Genomic DNA, 14,791 nt, shown 5'->3' on the forward strand with positions numbered 1-14,791 from the left:
TCGTATGGAGTCGAAGAAATTAGTTAGTATTTAAATTTTATTTACCGTTTAAAGTATAATATACTATACTAATGGTAAAATTAATTTAAGCAATTGTTTATATGCATGTATTTATATTGCGAAAGATTTGATAAGCTCTCTAATATAATGATGCCGTCGGACCCAATTTTGGAAAATTTGGAACGTGCGCCAACTCAGCTGCATCTGCATATCATTTTCCGATGGGATGGCGTACCTACACGACTGAAGAGAAATCGCAGGACTAACGACTTGACGAGCTTACATAGATATCGTTGTGTAATACTGTCATTTACTTTATTAGTTTAGAGTTAAGACTCTCGAACTCTGCAGCCTTATGAGCTAGCGTCTAGACTAAAAGACAAGCATAAGGGTGGTTAGTTTTATGGTGGAGTTAGCCCTTTAAATTTGGACATATTATGATGAAGCCTGATGGGACCGAAAGCTTTGGCTGCACCCTTTTTTAACTATTCTTAGTGGTGAATATATGTTAAACTACATATATTTTGTATCGATTAACCTTCTAAACGCCATTTGAACAAAATAATTACCGACTCACTGACTTATTCTACTATTAAAAGTAGTTTTGAATGAAAAATAATAATATTATATATTTATAAATAAAAAAATATATTCAATTGATGTTTTGTGTGTGTGCGTGTGTCTCAATACTATTGATTAAATTTCCCTTACCACTGCACTCCACTGGTGACAGGAGGGCTGGTTGTTTTTACCCAGATAACCGGTATTGCGATTCAACGGGGAAATGCAGCTAGCATTCTTGCCACCATTCCACGCGGTCGTGATTTGTACAGTAATTATTTTTAATTTACTTTGTATATACCAACAAATGAAGTTAAATCTGAACGCTTGTGTCCAATATTTAATTAATTAATTTTAATAATTATTTAAGTATAAAAATAACTTTAATATATTTAATTACGGCTAATCTACTTTAATAAGACGTTTCCATTAGCCAAGCTCTAAATTATACCACTACATATTATAAAACGAAGTCGATTTGTACTGTATTTTGACATAACATTACATCTGTCAATAAGATTAATACGATACGATTAGATTGTCTACCCTTTTTACTATGCAAAATTTCTTATATTGCTCTCTAAGTGAATTGTATGTTCTTTGAGTAAATAAAGAAGTCTCCCGCCGCGCCTTCCTTTCTGTCTGTATGATCGCGATCAACCCAAAAACTACCGAGCAGATTTTCAAACGGTTTTAATCGATGGACAGAGTGATTCTTGAGGAAGGTTGAGGTGTATAATTGAATAAGAATTTGTAAAATATGGTTGAAATAAGACCATAAATGTTAAAAATATCGAAAGAAAAGCTTGCCGACTGGGAGCTTTACTGACATGTGCTTTGTAAACCATTATAGTTATGACTATATAAAATTTCCACCCTTATTATATATTTGATGTTATTAAATATTATTAAAGGATAGATTGAAATTATTCTCAGATATATATTTATTTATGAATACATTTTTCATATAATCCAAACGCGTTTTACCATTAAGTGGTATCGACCTCGTAATATCAATTGGATCCTATAAGAAAAAAATCTAAATCATTTTCGTCGTACCTGACCTAATAGATTGTACGACTGTTTGCCAACTTGGCCACCACACTTTCATATTAAGCCTCTTTTTGGATCAAACTCATTACTGTCGTCAATTCCATTCACCTCTGATCGAGATGATAAGATAAACGCGGCTCTTCTATCAAACAATAGGTACTTGTTACAATATTTATTACTTAGGTACTAGACGTCGTCGTATGCGAGTTTATTTGTTTGGTTTGCAATTATTTCTTTTTAATTATTATATTAATTGGTATGAATATATTTATAGCGTATCTGTGATTTGGTATTGGAGAATATGTAAGGAATAAAATAATGTTAGAAAACATAATTAAAATACGTAGAAATAAAAAAAAAGAAAATTTTTACGTACTAAAAATGAATTGAATGAATTTGCGCTAAAAACGACCTACGCGTTAACTTTAAAGCAGCATATTGGTACGTTTCAGTGTGGTACCTACCCGGGCTTGCACATAGTCCTACCACCAAGTAATTCAGCTAAAATATTATCTGTGCTAAAATATTATCTGTGCTAAAATATTATCTGTGCTAAAATATTATCTGTGCTAAAATCTATACCAAATATCACGACGATCGCTTTGCCGGTATAGAAGTTGATGTGCTACCACCTAGTCGCAAATTACAACAACGTGGATATTTTTAATGATAAAATGCACAATACACTTATTAAATTAATTATTTTTATAATATTCATTATTTTTATATGTTTTTATAATTGTTAATTAAAATTAAAGTTTTATACTGGTCGTAGTGGTCAAGTAGTTTAAGTCGATTCATCACAAACAGATATACAAACATATTTTTTTTTATATACACATTAAAATAATTATTTACTTTAGTATCGATCCGTTATTTATAGTTACTAGACTAAGGTCTAGTTATTAGATGAATGAATTGTATGGCCTTGTTGCGCCTGTGGGCTGTGTGTAGTGTCTTATCTCATTAACATTGCTCTACATGGATACTGACAAGTTATATACAGAATATGAATTTAATTTAACCGAGTGGCCCAGTGGTTAGAACATGTGAATCTTAACCGATGATCGCGGGTTCAAACCCGGGCAAATGGCACTGTATTTACATGTGCTTAATTTATGTTTATAATTCATCTCGTGCTCGTCGGTGAAGGAAAACATTGCGAGGAAATCTGCACCTCTGTCATTGAAATTCAGCCACATTCGTATCCACGAACCAGTATTGAGGCTATGTGACGGAATAAGCCTTAAGCCTTCTCCTCAAAAAGTAGAGGATGGCTTAACCCAGAAGTGGCACATTTACAGGCAGTTACTGTATACAGAAATAATTTTACAATCGTCTTAATACGACAGAAATTAATTATAGCCGATAAAATTTCCAGGCCTTGGTCAGTGTAATGTCTCATACATTCACACGTCAGAACAAGCCAAATGAGCCAATTCTTCAAATCAACTCGATGATACCAATACTTAAATGTATTGCAATTTTAATTACATATACTTCCTAATCTATATATAAATATAATTCTGATCATTGTCACTAGACGCCGCTGTTTTCATTCCATACAAATCGTCGTTAAAGTCGACACTTGAGTAAAAAACCTCGCACCAGGTACACTATCTTTTTCTTCTCTGCTTATCGACCGATTTTCTTTTTTTTTGTATTAATTCACAAACTTCAGTGTAATCAATAAAAAAAATTAAGTATGGAATAAAAATGGTTTTTTTTAATTCTTTATTTAATTTAGGGTATTTTGTCCTACACAGGCACGTCATTCCCATTGTCCCTTTTTTATTTTGTAACATCACTTATAATTTATTGCTATTAGATAAAATTCCAGGAGCATCCTAGCAGATTCTGATAAAGGATCTGATAGAATGCTCTGAACTAATCCAACATCGAACAAACATACTTTTATGATAAGAGCAACTTCCTCTGATTCTGTGTCTTGACACATTCCATTAACAAGTGATGTAGATCTTCAATACGTCCACATCTATCACAGTTAGGAGAATCATTTTTTTTTTCATAAGGTAACCAAAGCTTTTTGATGGGATATGTCCAGACCTAAACCGATGAGCTGTAATAATATATAACCTCTTTAAATAAAAATGTTTGATAGACGCAAATTTTTTTTTTTTATAGAATAGGAAGGTGGACGAGCATATGGGCCACCTGACATTGGCATTGTAAGAAATGTCAACCATCGCTTATAGCCAATGCGCCACCAACCTTGGGAACTAAGATTTTATGTCCCTTGTGCCTGTAATTGACTTGGTCAAAGTGAATCTTATCCGATGATCGTGGGTTCAAACCCGGGCAAGCACCACTGTATTTTCATGTGCTTAATTTGTGATTATAATTCATCTCGTGCTTAACGGTGAAGGAAAACATCGTGAGGAAACCTGCATGTGTCTAATTTCATTGAAATTCTGCCACATGTGTATTCTACCAACCCGCATTGGAGCAGCGTGGTGGAATAAGCTCCACAACCTTCTCCTCAAAAGGGAGAGGAGGCCTTAGCCCAGCAGTGGGACATTAACAGGCTGTTACTGTACTGTGCCTGTAATTACACTGGCTCAGTCACCCTTCAAACCGGAACACAACAATATCAAGTATTGCTGTTTTGCGGTAGAATATCTGATGAGTGGCTGGTACCGACCCAGACGAGCTAATAGCTTTCCTTCGATTTTTTTTTAAATTAAACATTTTATTGCAAATCGCTATATCTACGAGTATAGTGTACAAAAGTCGGGCTCAATGCTAATAACGTTCTCTTATAGCCAACCTTCTACCATAGGAAGTGTGTAGGTGTGTATGCAAAAGAAAAGTAATGAAATAAATAGATTGTTATAATCTACGCATATAAACCTTATGTATGAGCTTAACTTGTATGTAAAAATTTATGTCAATATGATGCGATTTAGTTTCTCTTAAAAGAATTGACCAAATGAAATGTCGTTTGTTTAATATGTTTTTTCTTAATGTAATATTTAATTAATAAAGCTTCCCAAAGGATATTTAATTTTAAGTGAATAGATAGATTCTAAATTTCATATAACCTAAGGGCACGGCCTAATAAGGGAATGCCGAAACCGAGTGTGTGTCGCTTTCCAAAACGTCTAATATATATATATATTTTATATGTGCGTAAACCTATTTATATGTGGCGTGTTCTAATGTCCCTGACCAAAGTTCGCCGAAATCGCTAATAGAAGCCAAAAATACAATTATTTTTTTCTTGAAATCTATTTAATTCGACGTAAAATTTTAAGCAAATAGTTTTGAGCAGAGAATTATTTTATCCAATAATTGCGAAATAATTCTACTTAACACCAAATCAAGCCTGCGTTAAAATCCAATTATAAATTCATCACAATTACGTAAAACGATTTAAATATTTCGTAATTAACGTTGTGTCATGGCTTATTTAAAATATTTTAAAACCTAGGTAGGTTTTAGATTAGAGTATATTTATATAGATGTTTTTTTCTTAACTACACAAATGTCGATAAATTGTTCGCTGTTCATAAACATTAGCTGTATAACCAAGGGAGCTAAGATATCATGTCCCTTTTATGAATATTTCTTGCAAAGTTTATTTGACGGTAGTAGTGGATGGCCTAGTGGTTAGAACGCGTGAATCTTAACCGATGATCGTGGGTTCAACCCGGGCAAGCACCACTGAATTTTCATGTGCTTAATTTGTGTTTATAATTCATCTCGTGCTTGACGGCGAAGGAAAACATCGTGAGGAAACCTGCATGTGTCTAATTTCATTGAAATAATGCCACATGTGTATTCTACCAACCCGCATTGGAGCAGCGTGGTGGAATAAGCTCCAAACCTTCTCCTCAAAAGGGAGAGGAGGCCTTAGCCCAGCAGTGGGACATTAACAGGCTGTTACTGTGGATGGTTTTGTGCAAGCCCGTCTGGGTAGGTACCACCCACTCATCATATATTCTATCACCAAACAGCAATACTTAGTAATGTTGTTTTGTTTAAAGGGTTTGAGTGAATTGTAATTACAGCCACAATGAACTTAGTCCCCAAAGTGGCGCGTTATATAGTAAGTAAATATGGAAGAAATAAACTCAAATCTTTTACATTATGTACTATAGTATTAGTATATAATTGATTTTATTGGCGTCCGGTGCGGCGCGCGGCATAAGTGTAAACATTTAGGGTGAGTTCGGTGATTTCTTTGAATACAAATCACTTCTTTGAAATACCGACAGATGCGAAGATGACGTACGACGTTCTGGTTCTTGAATGTATTTTTTTGTTTCACAACAACAAACATTCATAAACCTCTTTTGGTGGTCTAATCAAAGTCAAAAGGTCAAAAATCATAATATATATCGCGCAAATACATTCACTGCGTCAGATGATAAATGCTATATATTTTCATTCTACGAACTCTATTAATAATATAGATTCTAGAATTTATAGAAATTTCATTTTTCCAATTATATTTTTTATAAGGCAAAAGTAAAGAAGTTTTAATTAAATGTAAAGCAACTAGTCAGATCAGTGGCTTTAAGCCCACATTTTCAATGCAACCAGCAAATCAAACGCAATACGAATATAAATCATTCGTATTTGCATATTTAGCATCGAGTCTCTAACAGGTTTACTTTCGAATTAATCTAGATTTTTGCAATAATGTTTTATTAAATATTTACCTTTTTAGTAATTGTCTGTAAATGTCCCACTGTTGGGTAAATGCCTCCTATTCTCTTAGCGAGAATAAAGTTTATTTCAACAGGCATGAAGCAAAACTTTACCTGAGTGTCTTCTAATTTCATGGCTTATTTCACGTTTGTTTTCTCCGTGGAGCTTAAGATTATAAACAATTTCTGTTTAAAGAATATGAAAACTCAATTGTACTCGTCTGGATTTGAACGTGCGATCTACAGTTAAAATCCACGTGTTCTACCCACTGAGGTATATCGACGATAACATAATTGTTTTCTTTTATTTCCAAACAATTGTAAATAAAAAAGACATTATAGTACTCAACAAAAAATCACATTTGAAATTGAATCATTCCAATTACGTATCTAATTGGACCGTTATTATAGTTTTTTTCTATCTATTTTCAAAACCAATATCAATGTATACTTTATTATAGAAGTCTCTTATGTATATTTAACTAGCTATTTATCATTGCTTCTTCGGTTCATACGTTCATTGCATGAAGTTATATGTTAGAAAACATTACTATGTGGATTATCGTAAAATATGGCCTATAACGTAGAAACAAATATTCAAATCGTAGTAATAGTTCCTGAGATTGGCTAGAACCATACACACACTCTAGCTTTATATAAATATATATAGCTTTATATAAATAAATTGTTGCAATACCTCGGCTAGGCACATAGCATTTGATAGTTTTTCGCTCCTAACCTAACATTTTTCCCGGTCTATCACAATATATACTTATATGGCGAGGTTTTACTATATAAAATGCTAGTTTTGGTTTAGCCTCGAAAGCGCAACAACCAGACGGACAGAGCTACTCTCGCATTTATAATATTAGTATATATTAACATACCATACTTAAGACTGTATATGTGTTATAAATGTGTGTATTGATTGAGGAAGTAATTTTATATAAATAGGTATATTGTGCAAATAGATTGGTAAAAAGTGCGCTGGCTATAATTGAACTATATAAATATGAACATTAAAGTAAAGTATAACAAAAGATGGTGTACATGTCGCGCTGCTGGTATAAGATCTCCTCTGCTCTTGCACAGAAAATGTAGAGCTTATTCCACCATGCTGATATAATGGTTGGTGGATACTGGATATCAATACAAGATGAATTATAAAAACAAATTGAGCACATGAAAATTCAGTTTTGTTAATCTGCGTTGGAGCCCTGGGTCTGGGTCATTGACCTTAAACATTAAACATTATCAAAATCATTTGATTTGAATATAATTTCAAGACGATCAACCGGTTATTTGCAATTATCAAAACGCCAGTTATCGTTAATGCAATTAATTGATCTTTAGTATTTTGTCCTTTGCTAAAAGGATGTTATTTAATATCGACGGTAAAGACTCGTCCATTTGATAAATTAAAGGGAGTTTCATAAATATACATCGCAGCCATGTCAAGAGGGTTTTTTCAAAGTACTTGTTATTGGTATACGTTATCACATGGAAATTATTAAATAGATTTTGATGAAACTGCTGGTTTTGTTAGCCAGTATATAGAAGTTTTGTAACAAATGAATTGTATATTTTGGAATTTGGTTTCATTTATTTTTATAATGTGGTTTATTTATTTATTTTACTTGGACAATTAACAGTTGACCCAATATGCATGAAAACAATATTACATTTTGAAATCATCTTGGTAAATGCTATATTTATTATAGCCATTTGACTGCCTTGTTGGTCTAGTGGCTCCTGGTGGTCCTGGATATAATTTCGAGGTCGGGCCAATAAAAATTTATTGGGTTTTTCTGTCAGAAAATTCTCAGTAGCAGCCCGGAGTCTGGAAGTTGAAAGTGTGTACACTCCCGTGCCGTGCCGGAAAACACGTAAAGCCGTTGGCCCTGCGCCTGAACTCTTTCCGGTCGTGTCGGATTACCGTCCTATTGGATTATTAGAGTTAGGGAATAGAGAGTGCACCTGTGTTTGCGCACACATTTGTGCACTATAATATCTCCTGCTCAGTTGGCTAATTTCACTTGAGATTGGCCGCGGCCGGACATTATATTACTAATTACAGTTAGTCTCAGCATGCACTATCACATTACACAATAAATATTAGCTAAACAATAAACATTAAATAATCACATATATCCAAATCTGAACACATTGAAAGTTGAAAGAAAAAAAAATGGTAAAAGCATTTAGAATTAAAATATAAGTTAGAAAGAATACATGACATAAATATAAGATGATAATAATAAATAATATTTTTTCATAACGGAATATCCCGGTTACTAAAAATACAAGTAATTTATAAATGACTCAATATGTCATATGTAACCCGTATTCCATTTACAAATCCTACACCTAAGATTAATTTTATGCATTAATCTAAAGTTTAGCCGTATAGAATAATTTGAATCCAAATTTCTAATGTTGACTAATGGCCTTACTTATAAACCTTGCTTAGCGTCTGCTTAGTAAACTACTTATTTCGCTCTTTCTATCCTTAATAATTTGACATTTGAAAGAAGAAGACAGCATTGTTTAACTAATCACCCGGTAATATCTTAGTAAAAATCTAATTATTGTTATAATTTAAAGTCATTTTAGAAAGATTTTAAGGAGAAGAAAACTTGTTCTACAAACAAAATGAGCGTTACTTAACATTAAATTTTGTTCCATATCTGTCCCAATTCACCGAGCCCACTGAGTAAGCGTGTAATCGCCATAGTGACTAACACAGTGTAGGCTGCACTAATTATAGTTGGTATTAATTCATCGATCCAGTCAGAAATTGCGTAATCAATAAGCTTTACGTAAAATGTTCTTTATTATGGCCCGAGTCTTTACAAATAAAAGTTTTATCGTTAAGACGGAAGCCTTAATAACTCAGACGCGATACAAAGAGTATTATATTTAATGAGTAAAATTTAACTTTTTTTATTAAAAAGACAGATATAGCCCAGTGCTGAAAATCTGTGCATCTCGTTCTTGACGGTAAAGCAAACATCGTGAAGAAATTTGCATGTGTCTATTTTCACTGAAATTCTGCCATATGTGTTATTCCACCAACCCGCATTGTAGCAGCGTAGAGGAATAAGCTCCAAACCTTTAAAAAAAAGGAGAAGAAGCCTTAGCCCAGCAGTGGGACATTCACAAGCTATTTCTATTAAAATATACTTTATTCCAGTAGTCTGTTGCAATATTTTTGAATGGTCATACTATGAGATTAAAGTAAATATTTGTTACCGACGGGTTGAAATGTGGATGCTGCAAGAAACTCAGTTAATATAAATTTTAGATTACTTAAATGTTAAATCAATTACATTTAATTGAACACTACGTGAAAATGAACGACTACTCTATTTATCATTTGGTAGTGTTTTTTGATTTTTTAAGATATCAAGTTTATAATAATGATAATATCCCGGGACATTTTTCACACAAGGCTCTCTGATCCCAAATTAAGCTTGTACAGAGCTTGTACTATGGAAACCAGACAACTGATATACTACATATACTATTTTTTTTTGTAAATACATACTTATATAGAAAATTAAACCCAGAACCCAACCCTTTTACTGGTCCCTACTAGCAGCAATTAATGTTATGTTTGTCTTATAATTGATAATATGATAGAAAAATATATAAGCTGCTCGTGAGTTTCTTGATACGCCGTTATATAACCGAATCCAAGAGTATGTTTTTAAAAAACAAATGGTTATTCCAGAGATCAGCACATTAAAGCAAAAAAAAAAAATCATTAGCTTTTAGATACTTAAAAAATGTTTTTAACTAAAAATATTTTTTTTATTCTTTCTTACAAAAAAAAATATAATATATATATTTTAAGTTTTATGCAATTCATTTTAAGCGGTTTACGAATTTGATTATTAAATTGTAAATTTGAACTAAACATACTAACAGGAGAAGATAAATACCGGTTACAATATGGCTTGCATTCCAGTATTCGAACAATATTTACTGGTGGTAGAGCTTTGTGCAAGCTCGTCTGGGTAGGTACCACCCACTCATCAGATATTCTACCGCAAAACAGCAGTACTTGGTATTGTTGTGTTCCGGTTTGAAGGGTGAGTGAGCCAGTGTAATTACAGGCACAAGGGACATAACATCTTAGTTCCCAAGGTTGGTGGCGCATTGGTGATGTATGCGATGGTTAACATTTCTTACAATGCCAATGTCTAAGGGCGTTTGGTGACCACTTAGCATCAGGTGGCACATATGCCTCCGCCTTCCTATTCTATAAAAAAAAAAAAAAAACATACCAAATGCTCACGACATCAGCCGCAAACCATTGGTGGTATCGATTTGACGAATTTCCGATTTGCAGTTATTTGAATTTAAACAAAACAATTATTGCTATAAAGCTAATAGTGTGTGATTATACACGGCATCTAGCTTATTTTAGATGTACAATTTATACGATATAATGATTGAGATAAAAATATCCATATACAATAATCGCATTGGATTACAGTTCTGGGTCGCGTATCTTACCATATCCGGTTCTACAAGGGAACCCTCCATATATGTATTGTATTCAATAATTACTTTATTATTGAAAATACTCCGAGGTTAACTTGTATCTTTTTTTCATTTGCCATCTTTTTCATTAGATGTTTACCTATTATTTTTAGCCTAGTGATCGATCCTGTTCGTCATTGGAAATCTGAGAAAAGCGTATGAAATTGCCATGTTTTTTTCTACTCTTATTTTTTTTTATTGATAACACTAAAGTTCGCCAATCTTCCATAACAATAAAAAGGTTCTGAACTGTTTTGTCTTTGCCTATTAATGTGTAGATTATACTTATATATAGTCATATGAAGTAACTTTCATTTAAGTCTCAATATGTCGTAGAAGTTTTAATAAAATGTTTGTTAGTTAGAGTAATTTGGTATAATGACATCATCAGAAATAGAACAGTAATAATTGGCAGTAATATTGTAAAGCCTATTTGGGGTATTTAATTTTTTTAACTTTATTGCACACAAAAATCAGCATAGTTCAAAATGCTCAGCAAGTTAAAAGCATACAAAGGCGGCCTCATCGCTTAAGCGTTCCCTTTCGAGTAAGATTTGTGACAGAAACTTAACCATGTATAAGAATAAAAAGTAGTGGAAGATTAGACAACAAAAACAAAAAATAAAGTAACGTTGATAATTTAGAATGGATTTCATGATCATCATCAAAATCAATTAGATTTTTAATTTAATTTAAATTTGACTGGTACAGGATAAAGCTAAATATTATTGTTTAATTCGTACTTCTGAGTCAACTTCATTGAAAACATCTGTTTCTTTGAAATAAGATGACATCACATCATTCTCGTATAAATACTAAAGGAAAAATTTATTTTCGACCTGCCCTAGTTTTGTCGTTTCAGGACCAAGCTATCGGGGATAATACGACCTATTTGCACAGTAACCTCTTTTGTTATCAGCTATATATTAGCTGAGGGATCACGTGAACAATTTCAAGACCCTATAGTCTTCATTAATAGGAATTGCTGTAATGATTCAAGAATTTTAATTGTTACTGCTGTTTTATCCAAGAGTCACAGCCTGTAAATGTCTCACTTTACGCAATCGTCTTGTCATCTTGAGGATTTCAAGCTAAGTCTATCGTATTTACTGTCATAGTTTATATATATGCATTTCGGAAGGTGGAATATTATTTTGATTATGCTTAAAACGTTATTCAGACGACCCTTTAACGTGTCGAGAGATTTAGAAACCACTTCATTAAAATGAACATAGGTTAGGTTAGGCAGCTTTATTCCAGGGTGTTTTTGTATTTTTCGGAATTAAACATATTCTAAAACTTAATGAGTTTTTTGACATACGATTAGTAAACATTATAAATGTAACAAACTCATTATTTTTTAATTATCAGACTCTATATCTATAATGTAAAGATCAAATTATCATACATCAATTGTGGAAAAAATCATGTTGTTTGTCAGCTTTGTTCTAGAAACTTCTAGCGTAATGAGTCTTTATAATTTTTCCTTATGTGATAAATTAAATCGGAACATTTTTGATGGAAAGTTGCAATTCCGTCAAGTGGACCGTGTTTTTATAAGTGAGTTTTGCACGTATTTGTTTTTTCATATATAAATGTAATTAAGCCATCGAGAAATTAATTCTGCTCTGATTCCAGTAGGGTTATCGCAATGCTACGTACATTTATTATGTGCACAGAAGATCAAGGGACAAATAATAAATGCCCTATTAAAAGTGAGTTTTTATGTTTACAATACAAAATATGAGATTCTTACCGACTAAAGCTTTGCAAAAATATTTTTAAATTCATCGGCAATCTGTTATATGCAAAACAAAGTAACATATGAAATATTTCTATTCATTTAATAAGTGATTGATTATATATTTTAACATTTACTGCCTTACTTATAATGGCTGCTTAGCGGCTGTTTACTGGTACGTTTCTTTCTCTCTTTCTATCATAATTGATTTAACGTTCGAACGAAGAAGACACATTATTTTAAATAATTATTTAACTAATCGTCCGCTAAATACCGTCCATAAGCAAGGCCGTTAGTGTATTCCTTAATGACATCTATTTGATCTCAACGAATACAATTTTGTTGAAGTTTATTTAAACTCATCTTTAAAATTAACTTATTATTATTAATTTACTAGGACATCCATACATTTTATGTCCACGAATTTAATTCTGTCTATATTGAATTATGTCTGCTGTAAGTATGTAGGTAGGTTTTTTCGTAAGTACTTATTTTATTCATTTCACATACCTTGACAATAAACAATACCTACTTTATTTCACTATCATCCGATGCGTGACAATATATAAAATATATATATATATAAGTAACTGCATAAAAAGGAAAAATAAAATCATTTCAAATTGAAAAGTACAACATTTTTCCTTTTAAGTGGCCTTAAGTCCAACAGTGACATAATTCCATCCAGATGCTATTACAAATGGAAATAATAAAAATGACTATCAAATTCTTCTTCGTTCTATTTAAAAAATTAAAATAAAGATTTAATGTTGTTAAAATATTTATTGTCATATAAATTACCTTTACTGTGTAAAGAGAAAACGTAGTATTCTTATGATAATATAATCTTATCTTACTTATCTATATCTATCTTGCATTTTAAAATCAGGATTTCAAATATCTCTTCATTTATTTATTTTTAAGAATTTTTTTTCCATAATATTTGTCAGTTATATGTGCTATATTTAATTATACTTTTTTATTATAAATATTATTTTTATTAAAAAACTTAATTTTAAAGTAAAATGGCTAAGTACAAAGGCTTAAATTTAAAGACAGCTAATCAAACTTTGTTCAAGGATTATCATCCGTTGTTTTCATATTTATATGTAGTCGAAAGTTCGTTTTTTTATCTGTTGCGGAACTTGAGGATATGATTTTTTTTTCCACCTACTTGATATTGAGTCACCGGTATTCAACCACCACGATCACCTCTATCCATTCAAGCCTTACCGTACACGCATTATACACACAGACGAAATCATCACGCTTACTAAGATAACAGTCCAAGCCAGTTTGACGTTACTAGTTACTCGAGTCAGTTCGCCGAGGCACGGCGTCGCGGTACGTTGGCCCGCCATTTTGTTTTACAAAATAACGTGCATTTAATTAAAAATAAACCGTACGTGTAGTGAAGTGTGTGTTAAAAACTATAACGGAGGTTAAAAAATAATATAAGTTCTTAAAAATCAAAAAGGAGATGAGGATTTGGGTATTTTCAACGGTTTTTTAAAACTTATTTGAGGTTACAACGTATTCGCGGTCAAATCATGTTTTTTTTGCCTTGCCGATGACGGCTCCACGTAATGCCACAATGATATAAATTGCAAAATGATTATCAGTTATTTGCATAAGCCGACAATCGATTATACCGATTTTTAATAATATATTAATGTTTAAATAATAATATATATTGAATATCATGTAGGTTACGGTCAATGTTCCAGGCGTAACGGGGTTAACTAAAGACTTCAACGAAAACCGTTTGGTTATTATTAGTAATATGTTTGTTTATATTTATGATTAGTGTTTCAAGTATTAGACAAGTGTTGTTGTCACTTTCAATGATCGTGTCTTGTGATCTCAAGATTTATGATTTTACAGAAAGATTATTGATAATATTGTGAAAATCAAATTTTTTTATATCTTTAAAGTTTCAAGAATAAAAATATTTTTATCTGTGATCGCGTCACAAATATAGTTCAATTAGAATTACCTTCAATGTATATAAATATATATTTTAATTTTTTATATTAATATTTGGACAATTTAATAAAAATACATAAATGTAAAGGAAAGGAAAGAAATAAATGTAATTTAAAAATAATTTTTCTGATCAATGCGAAACCCTTGCACTAATATAAAAAAAATTAAACCCGACTTTATTATAATAAATAATAACTTTATTATAAATTCCATATTTCACTACGACACA

The 14,791-nt window shown here is 31.8% G+C and overlaps 1 protein-coding gene across 7 annotated transcripts in view; it reads left to right on the forward strand.

Annotated features, from left to right (window-relative positions):
* The window catches only part of LOC126777145 (microtubule-actin cross-linking factor 1), a 266,118-nt gene that overhangs the window by 78,639 nt on the left and 172,688 nt on the right, over positions 1 to 14,791 (forward strand). For 3 of the 7 annotated variants that reach the window (XM_050500057.1, XM_050500043.1, XM_050500044.1), the window contains exon 1: positions 13,873 to 14,017. The exons of 1 other annotated variant lie outside the window; for it this stretch is intronic. The gene's annotated coding sequence lies outside the window, so the exon portion shown is untranslated. Of the gene's footprint in view, positions 1 to 13,872; positions 14,018 to 14,791 lie in introns of those variants that run through there. 3 more of the 7 variants (XM_050500055.1, XM_050500056.1, XM_050500058.1) reach the window with 1 other exon arrangement.

This window comes from Nymphalis io, chromosome 22 (genome assembly GCF_905147045.1).
Source record: "Nymphalis io chromosome 22, ilAglIoxx1.1, whole genome shotgun sequence".
In the NCBI taxonomy this organism is placed as follows: Eukaryota; Metazoa; Arthropoda; class Insecta; order Lepidoptera; family Nymphalidae; genus Nymphalis; species Nymphalis io.